The sequence below is a fragment of the Lemur catta genome, chromosome X (assembly GCF_020740605.2).
Source record: "Lemur catta isolate mLemCat1 chromosome X, mLemCat1.pri, whole genome shotgun sequence".
In the NCBI taxonomy this organism is placed as follows: domain Eukaryota; kingdom Metazoa; phylum Chordata; class Mammalia; order Primates; family Lemuridae; genus Lemur; species Lemur catta.
The window spans coordinates 19,729,030-19,745,546 of record NC_059155.1 but is presented as its reverse complement, the minus strand read 5'-3'; the positions used below and the strand labels follow the sequence as shown (position 1 = coordinate 19,745,546).

At 39.6% G+C, this 16,517-nt stretch overlaps 1 protein-coding gene across 3 annotated transcripts in view; it reads left to right on the top strand.

Annotated features, from left to right (window-relative positions):
- Nucleotides 1–16,517, top strand: part of KLHL13 (kelch like family member 13) — a 208,239-nt gene that overhangs the window by 25,815 nt on the left and 165,907 nt on the right. The window contains exon 1 of one of the 3 annotated variants that reach the window (XM_045538706.1): nucleotides 6,732–7,042. The exons of 1 other annotated variant lie outside the window; for it this stretch is intronic. The gene's annotated coding sequence lies outside the window, so the exon portion shown is untranslated. Of the gene's footprint in view, nucleotides 1–6,731; nucleotides 7,043–16,517 lie in introns of those variants that run through there. One more of the 3 variants, XM_045538702.1, reaches the window with a different exon arrangement.

The window sequence follows — 16,517 nt, the reverse complement described above, 5'->3', positions numbered from 1 at the left end:
ATGAATGTACCAGTTTATCAATTCACCCATTGATGGACATTTGGTATGTTTCCATTTTTAGTTAATAACAGATACATCTGCTATGAATATTCATGCAGAAGTCTTTGTAGGGACATATGCTTTCATTTCTCTTGGGTAAATACCTAGAAGTGCAATGGCTGAATCATATGGTAGGGGTATGTTTAACTTGTTAAGGAACTGCCAAATTGTTTTCCAAAGTGGTTGCACCATTTTTCACTCATAGTAGCAGTTTATGAGGGTTCCATTTCCTTGCAAAAACTTGGTGTGGTTATTCTTTTTAATGTTAGCTAATCTGATATGTTGTAGTGTTATTTCATTGTGGTTTTGATTTGCATTTCCCTAATGGGTAATGATATTCAGCATCTTTTCATGTACTTGTTTGTCATGCTTCTTTAGTATACCTTCTTTCATGGTGTCTGTTCAAATCATTTGTCTGGTTTTTAAAATGGTTTGTTTATTTTCTTGTTATTGAAATTTGAAAATTTTTGATCTGTATACAAGTCTTTTATTATTAGCTATATGATTTTTGCCTATTTTCTGCGGGCCTATAGTTTTTTTTTAAAATTCTCTCAACAGTGTCTTTAAGAGTTTTAAAAAAATTTTGGATAAAGTCCAGCTTACCAATTTGTCTTTTTATGAATCATGCTTTTGGTGTCATATCTAAAGAATCTTTGCTTACCCTAAGGTCAAATATTTTTGTCTAAGTTTTCTTCTAGAAATTTTATAGTTCCAGATTTTACTATTTAGGTCTATGATGCATTTTGAGTTAATTTTTATATATAGTATGAGGTATGTATCTTAGTTCCCATGGATATCCAGTTGTTCCATCACTATTTATTGGAAAAAGTTATTCTTTGACTACTGAATTGCCTTTTTAAAACTTTTTAATTGGCAAATAATAATTATGTATATGTATGGGATACAATTATGATGTTTTGATCTATGTATACATTATAGAAAGATTTAATCAAGCTAATTAACATATTAATCAGATGCACCTACTTATTGTTTTTGTGGTAAGAATGTTAAAATTCTGTTAGCAATGTTGAAATATACAACACATTATTATTAACTGTGGTCACCACTCAGTGCGGTGGAGCACTAAAACTTATTCCTCCAGGATAACTGAAACCTTGGACCCTTTGATCAACATCTCCCCTTTCTCCATCCCTCCTCCTCCCCACCAGCCTCTGGCAACCACCTTCCTACTCTCTGTTTCTGTGAGATTGACTGTTTTAGATTCCACATATAAGTGAGATCATGCAGTATTTGTCTTTCTGTGCCTGGCTTATTTCACTTAGCATAATGTCCTACAGTTCCTTCCATGTTGTTATGGATACAAATGACAAAATTTCTTTCTTTTTAAAGCCTGTATGGTATTCCATTGTGTGTGTGTATGTATATATATGACATATTCTTTATCCATTCATCTGTTGATGGACACTTAGATTACTTCTATGTCCTGTCTATTGTGAGTAATGCTGAAATGAACATGAGAGTACATATGTCTCTTTGACATACTGATTTCAGTTCCTTTGGATATATACCCAGAATTGGGATTGCTGAATCATATGGGCAAAGGATCTGAAAAGACATTTCTTAAAAGAAGAGATACAAATGGCAAACATATATATGAAAAAATGTTCAACATCTCTAGTCACCAGGGAAATGCCAATTAAAACCACAGTGAGATATCACCTCACACCTGTTAGAATGGCTATCATCAAAAAGACAAATGATAACAAGTGTTAGCGAGTATGTGCAGAAAAGGGGAACTTTTGTACACTGTTGGCAGGCATGTAAATTAGTATAGCCATTTTGGAAAATAGTATGAAGTTTCCTAAAAAACTGAATTGCCTTTGAACCTTTTTTGAAAATCACTTGTTCATATATGTTGTGGGTTTATTTATGGACTCTATTCTGTACCATTGATCAATACCACACTGTCTTTTTTTTTTTAAATTAAAAAGATGGGGTCTCACTCTTGCTCAGGCTGGTCTCGAACTCCTGACCTCGAGCGATCCTCCCGTCTCGGCCTCCCAGAGTGCTAGGATTACAGGCGTGAGCCACCGTGCCCAGCCCACACTGTCTTGATTATTGTAGCTTTACAGTAAAAATTGAAATCAGGTAGTTTTATCCCCCCAACAAAATAAAATAAAATAAAAGTTGTTTTGTCTATTTTAGATTGTTGGCTAGCATTTCCATATGATTTTTGGAATTAGCTTGTCAATTTCTACAAATAAAAGCCAACTGGGATTTTGTTTGGGGTTGCATTGTAACTATAGATCAATTTGGGGAGAATTTAAATCTTAATGATATTGAGTATTGTGCCCTAGGGATATAGTATATCCCTCCATTTATTTAGATTTTCTTTTATTTATCTCAGCAATGTTTTATAATTCTCAGGGTACAGGTCTTGCACATCTTTAGTCAGATTTATCCCTAACTCCTAAAGCAATACCCAAAGCCATGTGAATCTTGAGGTTTTCCTGTAAATAGTGGTTCCATTCAATAATGGACCAGATATATTTTGAAGAAAGGCAAATTGACCAGAGAGACAAGAAAGTTGTCCTAATATTTTTAGATTTGCTATTTAATCAGAGTTAATGCAATTGAAATCTCTTGGTTTCACATTAGACTCATGGTAAGTTTGCAGATGCTTTTTGGAGCTGTTAAGCCTTTGGAGGCTTGGTAGGCAGAATTCTAAGATGGCCTTTGAGATTTTTGTCTTCTAGTGTACATTCTCTGTATTTCCCTACTTTTAGGTGTAGTTGGAACCTGTGAATATGCTGAAATGTCATCTTTGTGATTAGGTTACATTATATGGCAAAGGTGAAGAGATTTCACAGAGGTAATCAAGAAAGGCACCCAATCTATAGATTTCTGAGTTAATTAAAAGGGTGATAATTCTGGGTGTGCCTGACTTAATCTCGTGAAAGACTTTAAAAGAGGGACTGGACCACTCCTAAGGAGAAAGAAGTTTTCTTGTTGACTTTGACTAAAGAAACAACCATGTTGTCAACTACCTATGGAAAGGGGCAGCCTCTAGAGCCTGTAAATGCTACGGTTCTTTTTTTTCCCTTTCCTTTCCCCTCCCCTCCCCTCCCCTCTCCCCTCCCCTCCCCTCCCCTCCCCTCTCCCCTCCCCTCCCCTCCCCTCTCCCCTCCCCTCCCCTCCCCTCTCCCCTCCCCTCTCCCCTCCCCTCCCCTCCCCTCTCCCCTCCCCTCTCCCCCCTCTCCCCTCCCCTCCCCTCTCCCCTCCCCTCCCCTCTCCCCTCCCCTCTCCCCCCTCTCCCCTCCCCTCCCCTCCCCTCTCCCCTCCCCTCTCCCCCCTCCCCTCTCCCCTCCCCTCTCCCCCCTCCCCTCTCCCCTCCCCTCCCCTCTCCTCTCCCCTCCTCTCCTTTCCTCCTTTCCTTTCCTTTCCTTTCCTTTCCTTTCCTTTCCTTTCCTTTCCTTTCCTTTCCTTTCCTTTCCTTTCCTTTCCTTTCCTTTCTTTTCCTTTCCTTTCTTTTCCTTTCCTTTCCTTTCCTTTCCTTTCCTTCTCCCTCTCCCTCTCTCTTTTCTTTCTTTTCTTTTCTTTCTTTTTCTTTCCTTCATTTCAAAATTTTTACCAGGGTACAAACATTTAGGTTACATATATTGCATTTGCACCGCCTGAATAGGAGCTACAAGCGTGCCCATCCCTGACTGTGGGTAAATGCTACGGTTCTGAATCCCATAACTGCAAGGAATTGAATTTGGCCAACAACCTGAATGAGCTTGGAAGAAGATTCTGAGCTCCACATGAGAAACAGCCTGGTCAAACACCCTGACTGTAGCCTTGTGAGACCCTGAGGCAGTGCACCCAGCTAAACTGTGCCTGGACTCCTGACCCATAGAAACAGATAATAATGTGTGTGGTTTTAGGCTACCAGGTCTGTGGCAATTTGTTACATAGTAATTCGCACTAATTACTATGTATCCACTAATACAGTGGATATTGTAGTTGGCATTTGAAATATTTGCCATTGTATTAGTTTGCTAGAACTGCCATAGCAAATTACCATAAACTAGGTGACTTAAATAACAGGAATTTATTTTCTCACAATTCTGGAGGCCAGGAGTCCAAGCTCAAGGTGTCAGCAGGTTTGGTTTCTTCTGAGGCCCCTCCTTCGCTCGCATTGTCCTCATATGGTTTTTTCTCTATTTGCACACATGTCTAAATCCCAATCTCTTCCTATAAGGAAACCAGTCATATTGGATTAGGGCCCATCCTAAAGACCTCACTTTAACTTAATTACCTCTTTAAAGACCTTATCTCCAAATACAATTATTAAATACATTCTGAGGTACTGGAGTTAGGAGTTCAATATATGAATTGGTGGGGGAGGAGGGAGGCAAAATTCAGCCCATATTAGCCATCGATCTTGTTTGTATTCCTTTTACCACTAATATTTTATTATTACTCCCTTTATTCTTATTTCCTGAACTTCTGTTACATCCACGCATTCTTCAGATTTTTAGCATACTATTATATTCCAAATGCTTTTTCTTGTTCTTGACATTTTTGGCTTCAGGTTAACATGTAAAATCCTTCGTAATTAGATCCCTAGCTTCTAGTAGCCAGTCTGATATTAACAAAATATCATTGTACATTTGCATATATATTACAAGTGTACAAGGTGCCTTCAGGTGTGTTATCTTATTTGGAACCCAAAACAATGCTGTGGGGAATGTGAGACCAATATTACCATGATCCCCACTAGAAATTCAGGAAAACACTCTCAGAGAGGTGAAGGTGCTACTCAATGTCAGGTAGCCCATAAATTGTCTTCTGACTCCAAGTCTAGTGCCCTATCTACTAGATTAACTATTCAGGCAAAGAATATTAATCCAAACAGCAACAAGTTCCTATTGAATATGTTTATTGTAACATCTTAATCTCACTTCAAATGCAGATATTATAATTGTCCCCAATAGCAACACCTGAACTCTGGAGGGTTTTCTCCTTGTATAGATAAGGGCTGCTTGGGCCACACCTGATTATCCCATTTTCCTGTCATTTCTGTTGGAGAAACTTACTATAAAGCAACCCCATTTGAACCTTTTTATGAAAGAGATGATGAAGCGGTGACAGGGATATACATCAACTTGTGTTTATTTATTTATTTTAACGTATGTGCCAGGTTTTTGATACATGCTGAAACTGACTGCTTTAAACATATCTCCTCAAGGAGACTGTAAACTTCTGTAACAGGTGCTTTCCACCTAATGGGCATTTAGTGTGTAATGTAGGTACATAATAATTATTGAATAAGCATAGTGGAGAAGCTAATCATGCATTCCTGTTAACAAAGGTAAATTGAGTTGAATACACTGACAGATAAAAGATAATAATGCAAATTCCATGTGTATTTCGAGTTCTTTGAGTATTTGAAAAAGCCCAAAATGTGCTGTTATTTTTCGTTCTAGCAAGTTTTTGAGAAGCTGATTATTCTTAAATTTACCTAAAAGCTACCACTAGAATTTCAGTGTATGTAATTTAAAATACCAAGTCAGCAATGTTGAGCTCTCAGATTCTAGATCAGTTTACTGATAGCCAAAGAGAGAAATACTCAGAAACATAAACAACTACTGTCTCCACATTCACCCCATCACTTCCTTAAAAAAAATACAAACAGCAAAACAACAACAACAAAACCAAAACAAACAAAAAACCTGGTTGCTAAGAGCAAAAACTCCCTTTATTTTTCCAAGGAGGAGTCTGGAATTATAAGTAGAAATGGCAAAGGAAGGGGTGTAAGAAGGTGGCCCCCGGGGGGTAACCGTCAAGAAGGCAAAGAATGAAGAGAAGACAGGGAAGGGGAAAAACAGGCTTGACTACTTACAAGAGCAATCCCACCAGAGTTTGGAAGCAGCTTAAGGCCGTGGTTAAGAGCTTGGGCGCCAGAATCACACCACTTGGTATCCTGAGTCCTGCTCTGCCACTTATTGATTGTGTACCCTCTGGCAACTTGCTTAAGCTTTATGTCTCAGTTTTGTCACTTGTAAAATGGAAATAATAATAGTATGTACCTCGTGGAGTAGCTGTGAGAGTTAAGTGAGTTGACAGTTAAGCGCTTGGTTCATAGTAGACACTCAGCAAAATGTTAAATTGCTCTATTTGTAGTTGTTATTCTTCCTGGTTCCTAATACTCTGTGCTCCAGTCTGGAAGAGTGATGAACATCTGTGTGAGAGCCTGGGTCAGGCTCACTTTGAGGTGTGGGACCCACCGAGGTGAAGCGGCACGGCTTCCAGAGCACGCCCTTTGCCCAGGCCCCGCTGTGACTATGAGGGGGCCGAGGCCACGGCTGGCAGGATGCACGAGTGGACCTCCTTGGAGTGGCTAACACCAGGCGGCCGCAGTGTTGTCCCTGGATACTTGACAGTTTTCACTTCTCCTGCGTCTTGGGCACCAGAAGCCATGTGGGCTCACACCCAAGCGTCTCGGTTTCGGAGGCGTGAGGGCCACTTAGCGGTCATGCCGCTTCCGGGCCCGGCTTTGTCACGCACTGGCTACAGCCCGGGAGTTCAACTCGGACCCCACACACACACTGTCCTAGCCCCAGCTCCCCCCGCCTCCCGCGCAGGCGCCGCCAGGGCCACCCCCGCCGCCATGTTTCCCCCGCCCGCGCGCTCCCTCGCCCCACTCCCCCCTCCCTCCCCAACTGGGCTCCCGCCCCCCTCCCTAGCCCCCCCCCCGCCCCCGGTGAGGTCAGGCGGAGGCTCTGCCGCTGCGGCCGCAGCAACTCAGCTCCTCTTCCCGGGAAGCCTGCTACGGGGACTTTTGAAAATAACTGGAGCGGCAGTCAGGTTAGGGTCCGTGTCTTCCGCCTGCGCGAGGACAGGGTGAAGTGCCCAGGGCGAACAGGGGGTGCGGAGGTGCGGGTGTTGGTGCCTCACAGAAGGAGGGAGCCCCGGCTGCACCGCGCCGACTCTCTTCGGCCCTCGGAGCGCAGCAGCCGGCGGACGAGCGGCGGGACCCTGGGACGCGACAAGCAAGGTGAGACAGAGTCCTGAAGTCACAGGATCTCTATGCGCTGCTTCTTCGCCTTCGGGACCCGGCGCTGCGCGGCTGTGAGCAGCAAGGAGCTGCGAACTGCCCAGGGGTAGAGGGGCAGGGCACCAGTTTCGCTGTTTGCCGGCCCATCTCTTTTTCTCCTGCGTGCTGGTGCGCGCCCTCATCCCTACACCTTCGCATCTCTATCTCCTGGTCCCTCTGGCTCCGTCGGACGCCTGGGTTCTTCTAGGACTCCAGAACCCAGTTTTCCTGTGCTTCTTTGTCATCCCTCCAAGATCTTCTCTGGGCTTCGCTGTCGCTGCCCTGACGGTCTGAGGTTCCTTTGCCTGCCTCAGCCCCACTATCTATTGCCCTCTAACAGTTTCTGCTTTGTGCCTCCTAATCCCTCCCTCCCTCAAAATCTTCTAACTTGAGAGGCTCCTCTGCTGGCTCCCAAGTCGGGAGCACACTCCTCTTCTTCCTTGAAGCTTTTACTTACCTTCACTCTGACCGTCTTCAGCTCTTAATGTCTTGGCTTTTTTGGTTTAATCACTGTTGACTATTGATTTTCTCAGAGGTTTATAATTTAGCCTATGATTTACTGAAAGTGATGGGATCATTCCTTTGCTAAATATCCTTAGTATTCCCTAGTGAGGGAACTTTAAAGTTTCTTTCTAGTTTTCAATAACTTAGCCCTTGAACCATAGCCGCTTAAAATGTATGTATATATGTTTGTATGCAATCGTCGTACATAGTCCTAAGTCTGATTCTTCCCCAGCTGCTGAGCAGGCCTGAGAGAGAGGGAATTGGTGGGACTTGTGATGCCTGGCTCCATTTCCGCATCTGTAAACTAAGATGTTCATCGTTTTAATGCAGTCAAGACTTAAGTGGTTTGGAATAAAGTCGCTCAAGTTAGCATAGGCTGGTTACTAAACACATTGAGTGGTAACTAAGAGACTCTGGGATTTAAAACTGCCTCAGTTTGGAGGGCACCTGCTTTTTGTTTTTGTTTGTTTGTTTAAAGAAGCCACAGTTTCTTAGAGTAGATCTTATATTTGTATAAAATCTCCAGAAACAGCATTTTAAAACCTTGTACTTTTTTTTTTTTAAAGACTACTCTTAGCAGTATCACTTTCTTCCCATGCAGTTGCAGTGTTAGCTCCCATACTGAGAAAGGTTTATTTGCTCACTTGCATGCTGCAATTAGTGTATGAAGAAAATTGAATGGAGAAGCTCAAAGTAGAGGCAAATACCAGTCAGCAATCACATGCTGACGTATGCATCTGTGTTTGTGAAAATAGGTTGTATCTAGTGCTCAAATTTGAAAACTGAGAAAATGAAATAATTAAGCAGTTATGATGTCATTTTACATCTAAAAATATTAGCTTCTTTAACTGCAAGTTCTTATTAATATCCTTGTACTTAACAGTGATAGAATTGTTTGCTTGATGTGTGACCAAGTGTTGCCATTGACACACTGTACTCTAATTGGCAGCAATCTGAGAAGAAACCAAGTTGTAAATGAAGATAATGGCTAAATTTCACCATCCTGGTAACACTTCTTATGGCAATGAGATGAGAGTGGTTTCTGCTGCAAAATCAAATGATGTATTTTTTTTATTTTTAGTTTATTTTATTTCAGCTTATTATGGGGGTACAAAAGTTTAGGTTATGTATATTGCCCATGCCCCTCCATCTACCCGAGTCAGAGCTTCAAGCGAAAATGATGTATTTTTAAAATAGATAAATAAAAGCCCCAATTGCCCAAGGTTTTTAATCTGCCATTTCTACAAGCACATTTTAAAAAGTGTGGTATGACTATATAGGGTTCAGTTGATGTTCTGAAGAAAGGTTTCATTAGAACAATAAATGCTTTTGATTATCAGTTTAGTTAGATAACTTGAAGATGATTTATAGTTTCCCTATTCATTTGATAAATTCCTGAGTTTACTTTAGTTGTATTAAAAAATGTAATGTAATAGGGAAAGGATATTTATTGTAAAAGGCTCACCTTTCTAATGCTGTAATTTTGTTGGTAACACATTCTCAAGAGACATACAAACTTGCAGCTGTTTCAAGTAAAAGAGTTTATAACATTTTGTTACTTTTTTCCTTTGGAGATAAAGCTAGGATTGCCACTAATGTGATTGTATAGTAAAACTATTTATGTTTGTTAGGAAAAAAATAAAGGTGGATGTGAGTCAGCCATAGGCATTTTGCTCAGAATCTTCAATATGAATCAATATGTATTTGATAGCCCACCTGGTACACCTAGAGCAGGGGTGGGGAACCTGCAGCCTTAAAGCCACATGTGGCCTTCTAGGTCCTTAAGTGCAGCCTTTTGACTGAATCCAAATTTTACAGAACAAATCCTTATATTTTTATTAATACATTTTTGTTTGTCTTTTATATTTTTATTTTTAAAATGAACGTCTTTAAAATACCAAAGAATAAGATAAGTTTCAACGAAATAATCCTCTCAGATTGACCAGCACAATTACCGCATTAGTAAGCCATAAGGGCCAAACTGACGGCTGCTACACTCATGATTTAGTTCTAACTTCATGACTGACACCGCTACCATAGGAGGGTGGTTGCTGAGACTTTATGGGGGTCAAGTATGCCAGTCTGTTATCAGCTTTTGGCAATGGTGTGCTGTGTTTCTGTTTGAAGTGTAATTTGTGAATAGTTGAACATCTTGACAGCATTTTTAAATTCTGTCTGCTTAACAGCCCATCATGTCAAAGAAGACCAAGAGAACACTGAAGGAAGAAAACACATTTTTAAATGAGGATTGGAAATTGCAATATTATCTTGTTTCTGCTAAAGATGAGATGGTTTGCTTGCTTTGTGATACTGCAATAAAAACATTAAAGAAATTCGATGCTCACCAGCATTATAACACTCATAAGGACCAAAATATTTTAAATTAGAGGGAGAGGTGTGAAACGTTGTATTGCAGAAGTTAAAAGATGAAAAGCAAAAGCAGACAATTCTTTCAAGCAGCGATGAGACCTGGAAATAATGCCACCGAAGCAACTTATAAAGTAGCTCATATACTTGGGGGGGAAAGGGAAGCCATCCAGTGATGTAGAAATTGTAAAAGTATGCATTGTTGAAGTTGTAGGATGCATAGACAACAATGATATTTCAAAATACAATCAACTGCTTCTTTCAAGGAGAACCATAACTGATCAGCAGCATGAATTAGCCTTCAACTTAACAGAACAACTTCATGTAATACTTCAAAAGGAAAATATATATGATTCAATAGCTTTGTATGAATCAACTGATACTACTGACTTGGTGCAAGTTTTGTACTTCATTTGGTTCATAACAGAAGATTTTCTTTGCTATGAAGAGTTATGAGGTTGGTGCAAAAGCAATTGTGGTTTTAGCACTGTTGAAATTTACCATTTGATATTGGAATACATTCTTAATAAATGTGGTTATGTTATACATCATTTTAATGCGCATTTCTTGCTTTATGTTTTTTTGCTAATGACTTATTACTTGCTGTTTATTTTATATTTATTTTAGACTATGGAAATGATGTTAGATAAAAAGCAAATTCCAGCGATTTTCTTATTCACGTACATAATGTGTTGTAAAGCAGCGGAGAAAAGTCACAACATCAGCAATGCATTTGGCCCAGGAACTGCTAACGAATGTACACTGCAGTGGTGGTTCAAGAAGTTTTGCAAAGGAGACGAGAGCCTTGAAGATGAGGAGTGCAGTGGCGGGCCATTGAAAGTTGACAATGACCAACTGAGAGCAATCATCGAACCTGATCCTCTTAAAACTATACGAGAAGTTGCCAAAGAACTCAATGTGACCATTCTACAGCCATTCAGCATTTGAAGCAAATTGGAAAGGTGAAAAAGCTCGCCAAGTGGGTGCCTCATGAGCTGACTGAAAATCAAAAAAATCATTGTTTTGAAGTGTCTTGTATGCAACAGCAGCGAACCATTTCTTGATCAGATTGTGACATGCGACGAAAAGTGGATTTTATACAACAACTGGCAGTGACCAGCTCAGTAGTTGGATGAAGAAGAAGCACCAAAGCACTTCCCAAGGCCAAATTGCACCAAAAAAAGGTCATGGTCACCGTTTTGTGGTCTGCTGCTGGTCTGATCCACTACAGCTTTCTGAATCCCAGCGAAACCATTACATCTGAGAATTATGCTCAGCAAATTGATGAGATGCACTGAAAACTGCAACACTTGCAGCCAGCACGGGTCAACAGAAAGGGCCTAATTCTTCTCCACAATAATGCCCAACCCACCGCACATTGCACAACCAATGCTTCAAAAGTTGAACGAATTGGGCTATGAAGTCTTGCCTCATCCGCCATATTCACCTGACCTCTCAGCAACTGACTATCACTTCTTCAAGCATCTCGACTACTTTTTGCAGGGAAAACGCTTCCACAACCAGCAGGATGAAGAAAATGCTTTCCAAGAGTGTCGAATCCCAAAGCATAGATTTTTATGCTACAGGAATAAACAAACTTATTTCTCATTGGGAAAAATGTGTTGATTGTAATGGTGTCTATTTTGATTAATAAAGATGTGTTTGACATATGAAAAAATGTTCAACATCTCTAATCATCAGGGAAATGCAAATCAAAACCACAATGAGATACCACTTAACCCCAGTGAGAATGGCCTTTATCAAAAAGTCCCAAAACAATACATGTTGGCATGGATGCGGAGAGACAGCAACACTCATACACTGCTGGTGGGACTGTAAACCCCTATGGAAAACAATATGGAGAGACCTTAAACAGATTCAAGTAGACCTACCATTCGATCCAGCAATCCCATTATTGGGCATCTACCCAGAAGAACAAAAGTCATTCTATAAAAAAGACACCTGCACCTGAATGTTTATAGCAGCACAATTCACAATTGCAAAGATGTGGAAACAACCCAAATGCCCATCAATTCACGAATGGATTAGTAAATTGTGGTATATGTATACCATGGAGTATTACTCAGCTATAAGAAATAACGGTGATACGACATCTCTTTGGTTCTCCTGGAGAGAGTTGGAACCCATTATATTAAGTGAAGTATCCCAAGAATGGAAAAACAAGCATCACATGTACTCACCAGAAAATTGGTTTCCCTGATCATCACCTAAATGCACATTGGGGAGTGATACCAACTGGATATCAGACTGAGGCGGGGGGAGGGGGGAGGGGATGGGTGTATGCCTACATGATGAGTGCGTTGCGCACCATCTGGGGAATGGCCATGTTTGAAGGTGCTGACTCGGGGAGGTGGGGGATGGGGGGAGGGGATGGAGGTATGACTACATGGTGAGTGCCAGGCGCACTGTCTGGGGAATGGACACGCTTGAGGCTCTGACTCAGGGGGATGGACGGGACATGGGCAATATATATAACCAGAGCTTTTGTACCCCCATAATAAGCAGAAATAAAAAAAAAGATGTGTTTGAGCGTAGTTATAATGATTTAAAATTCACGTCTGAAACCGCAATTACTTTTGCACCAACTTAATACTGGCTTTGGGCACTCTTGCAAACAGAATGCAGGGAATATATATCTTCAACAACTTTCAAGATAAATATCAGGAAGTTGGACTGAATTTGGTAAATTTAGTGAGTGTATGTGCAGAGGGTACACCTTCCATGACAGGAAAACAGGAAGGGTTTATTGCACAGATTAAAAAAGTATTAACAGATCCAGATGCTCTCATTTCTTTTCATTGTATTTTGCATCAGCAAAATCTCTGTGATAAAGTTACTGTTTTAAATGACACTTTGCAGCAAGTGATAAGTGGTGTTAACTATATTCATGCAAGTGCAACACAGTGTCATCTATTTTGTAACATGTTAAAGTTGAACAATGAGATATTCAGTGTGGATTTGCCCTATCATTCTAAGGTGCATTGGTTATCGCAGGGACAGGTGTTAGCCAAAGTTTTATCTCTGTGAGAAAAGATAGTTAAATTTTATGAAAAACAAAATCAGCAATGTGAATTATTGAAAGAAGATTTCTATAGGAATGCAGCATTCTGTGTGATATCATGTCAACTCAAAATGACTTGAATATTTCTTTGTAAGGCAAAACTAAGTCTATATATGATATGTGGCAAAAAACCCAAGCATTAAAAAAAAAAAACTATCCTTTTTCAAAACACTTCCTCAAAACGAAACTTGGGTTGAACATTTCCCCCAGTTAGAAAAGGTCATTGATGAGCAGGATGATATATGCAAATGATTTGAAGAATATGTAGCTGTTATAGACCTATTAATTGGAGACTACAAAGAAAGGTTCACTGACTTTGAGAATCATGACATCACCATTCAAAGTAGCATGTCAGCCTCACCTAGCTGATATTGCCAAGGCACCTAAAGAACTACCGATAGAGTTGATTGAGCTCTCAGTAATTAACATTTTGGAGTCATTGTTTGATGCTAAGAAAGCTCCAGCTGAAATATGGAAAAATGCAGTAGAACACCCATGCCTTCGGCAACATGCCCGAAAAATGCTTTCCTGCTTTTCAACCACTTATTGCTGTCAATCTACATTCTCCTACCTAACCCAAATGAAGACGCCCTTAAGGTCATAAATGACTGATACCCTTGTAGAGGATCAAGAGAAACTGTGGACCTCCATGCTGCAACCAAATATTCAAATGCTTTCTAACAAAAAGCAGACACAACAAATTCATTAAAAGGTTAGTTAACTTTAAAATTAACAAATAGATTTCATTTTTTGAGATTAAGTACGTAGTCTTTAGATTTTTACAAAATAATGCATATTTTTAAGCATATCTAATCAAAGTTTCTTAAATGTGGCCTTATTTGATTACAGCTAAATTAATGTGGCCTTCCTACATGAAAAGCTTCTCCACCCCTGATCTAGAGGCTATCTGACTGGATATTTCCAACTTTACTAAACGTAACTGCAGTTTGCTATTGGATTATCTTCTCTCTCATTTTCTTTACATTTTAAATTATCTTTCTTTGTATAATTTGATGGCAGTAGTGAAATGAGACTAATCAATTTTCAAATTGTTTGATTTTTATTGATGTTTCATAAACTACTAAAACCTCATCATATTTTTTTTCTTAAATCCATTGGTTGAAACCAATCTATTTTATTGCTATGAAATAACATAGGAATTTTTCAGGAATCATCAGATTTCAGAAAATGTAGAAATAGTATGGAAAAATGAATAGCCCTAGAGAAAACATCTCAAAATTAGAAAAATGGCTTTCTCAAGTTACTGTTCATAACAATTAGGTTTTTAAGTATTCCTTCATTTAATAATGCATTTTACAAAATCTGTTGGGTACTTTCTGTGTACCGAGGCACTGTATTAGGTACAATGATAAACCTTGTAAGGCATGATCCTTGCTTTTGTGGAGTATCACAGTGCTTATATTCTACCAGAGAATATAGACAATAAACAACTAAACAAATGAAGGAGATTCTTATAGATTATAGCAAGAACAATGAAGAAAATAGGGGAATGTGATACAGAAAACTGGGAAGGGCCTCCTTTAGCAAGTGGTGGTCAGAAAGGCCTCTCAGAAAAGGTGATTTTTTTTCTTTTTTTATTATCTTAGCATATTATGGGGGTACAAAAGTTGATGTTTGAGCAGAGACCTGAAAGAGAAGAGAGAATGGGTCTACCTTGTCAAAATCTGTGAGAATATTGCATAGAGAACATTGTTGCAGAGAGAAGAGTAAGAGCCAAGGCCTTGTGGGAGTAAAACAGACTTGGGGTTTTTGAATAACAGAAAGCAAGCGAGTATGGCTGGATCCTAGTGAGCTTGCTGAGTTAGTGCTTAAAGAAGATGTTGGAGAGCCTAGGAGTCTGATAATAGATAAATAGGACTTGGAAGTCTTGAGAAAGTATTTGGGTTTGATTCTCAGAACAATGGGAAGCCATCGAAGATTTTATGTGGAAGATCGCTAGCTGAAAAAAAAATTATCCAGTGGAAATAAAAAAAATAAGTTTTCCAGAGGATAAATACAATGTGTTCCCACTCAGTTGTTTACCTTGATCCCTGAGAATGAAAAAACTTTGTTTGACAAGTATGCTAAATAAATATGTAATTCAGTTTCTCTACTCTGTTTAGGTAAGGGGGTAAGGGAATGGGAACTCTAAGGTGAGTATGTTAAAAAGCAGTTCACTTTCCACTGTCACATTGTTCATTCTTTTTTTCTTTTTTTGTCTTTTTCTCTTTTTTTCCCACTGTCACATTGTTGCTTGTGCTGCAAGGTAAGTTGTCACCAACTTTATTAAAAATCAGATCATTGTTCAGTTTAAGAATTTATTTTTTAAAGAATTATGTTTTATTTTCTCATAGAAATGTTTCCTTTGGAAGGTTGGACGTTTCCTTTGTGTGTAAAGGAATAACTTAGATTTTAGAAATGCCCTTTGGGATTTTAAGAGGGGTGTTCCTTTAGCTGGTGCCTCTCCAACATTTTCAAATTACCATTCCTTTATTTCTTGAGAGATTAGGATTACTCTGTTTCTAGAGGCTTAAATGAATTTTATTGCCCAAGCAATCGACCTTTGAAGTCTAGTTGGTCCCAAATAGGAACACAGATGATTATTAATATTCCACGGGGTAAATCCTAATATTGTGAAGGAATAACCTGCAAAATTACCTTCAGTGGCTCCTGCAGGGTCAAGTTGCCACTCCTTAACTCAAGCAAGCATCCTCCATAGTTTGACCCCAGCCTACTTTCCTACATGTCCTATTATTCTCTTACACAAATCTCTGTTGGTTTAAACTGATTTTCCCCAGTTTGTAAATTTTGTGCTTAACATTATTCCTGATATAGAATAGGTGCATGATAGGTACTTGTTGAATGGATTCCATTCCTTTCTTTTCTGTCATTTCAAATCCCAGCACTAGTCAAGGAACAGATCAAATCTTAGGTCCTATTATACCATTCCTCAATGAATCTGCCTCTTCTGCTGAAGGTAAACAGCAGTCACAAACTTGCCCTGTGGTATCATTATGTTTATCTGATGCCTATCCATCTCCATATTGGCCGCTGGCTTCATGAAAGTGACCTAGACCTTGTCTGGCTTGCTCATTGTTGTATTCTGAGTACCTGGCACATGGTATGCACTCTATAAATAGTTATTGGATAATGAATAAGTGCTATCTTATGATGTTTCTCCTATGTTTCTGATACCTGGATCATTTAATACTGCTTTACTTTTTGCATGTTTGCCTGGTGTTCTGAAGTGGTTTCTGAGAGAGGTCATAGAACATACTTGTTAAGAGAACGAGCTCTAGAGCTAGGCTGCCTGGGTTCTGATTCTGGGTAGGAGATTTAATAGCTATGGGACACTGGGTGAGTTAGTAACCTCTTTGTACCTCAGTCATCTCATCTGTGACATAGGGGTAATAGAACTTACTTCTTAGGGTACTTGTAAGGATTACATGAGTTAGCTAGGCCCACAATTTGTATGCAGTTTTC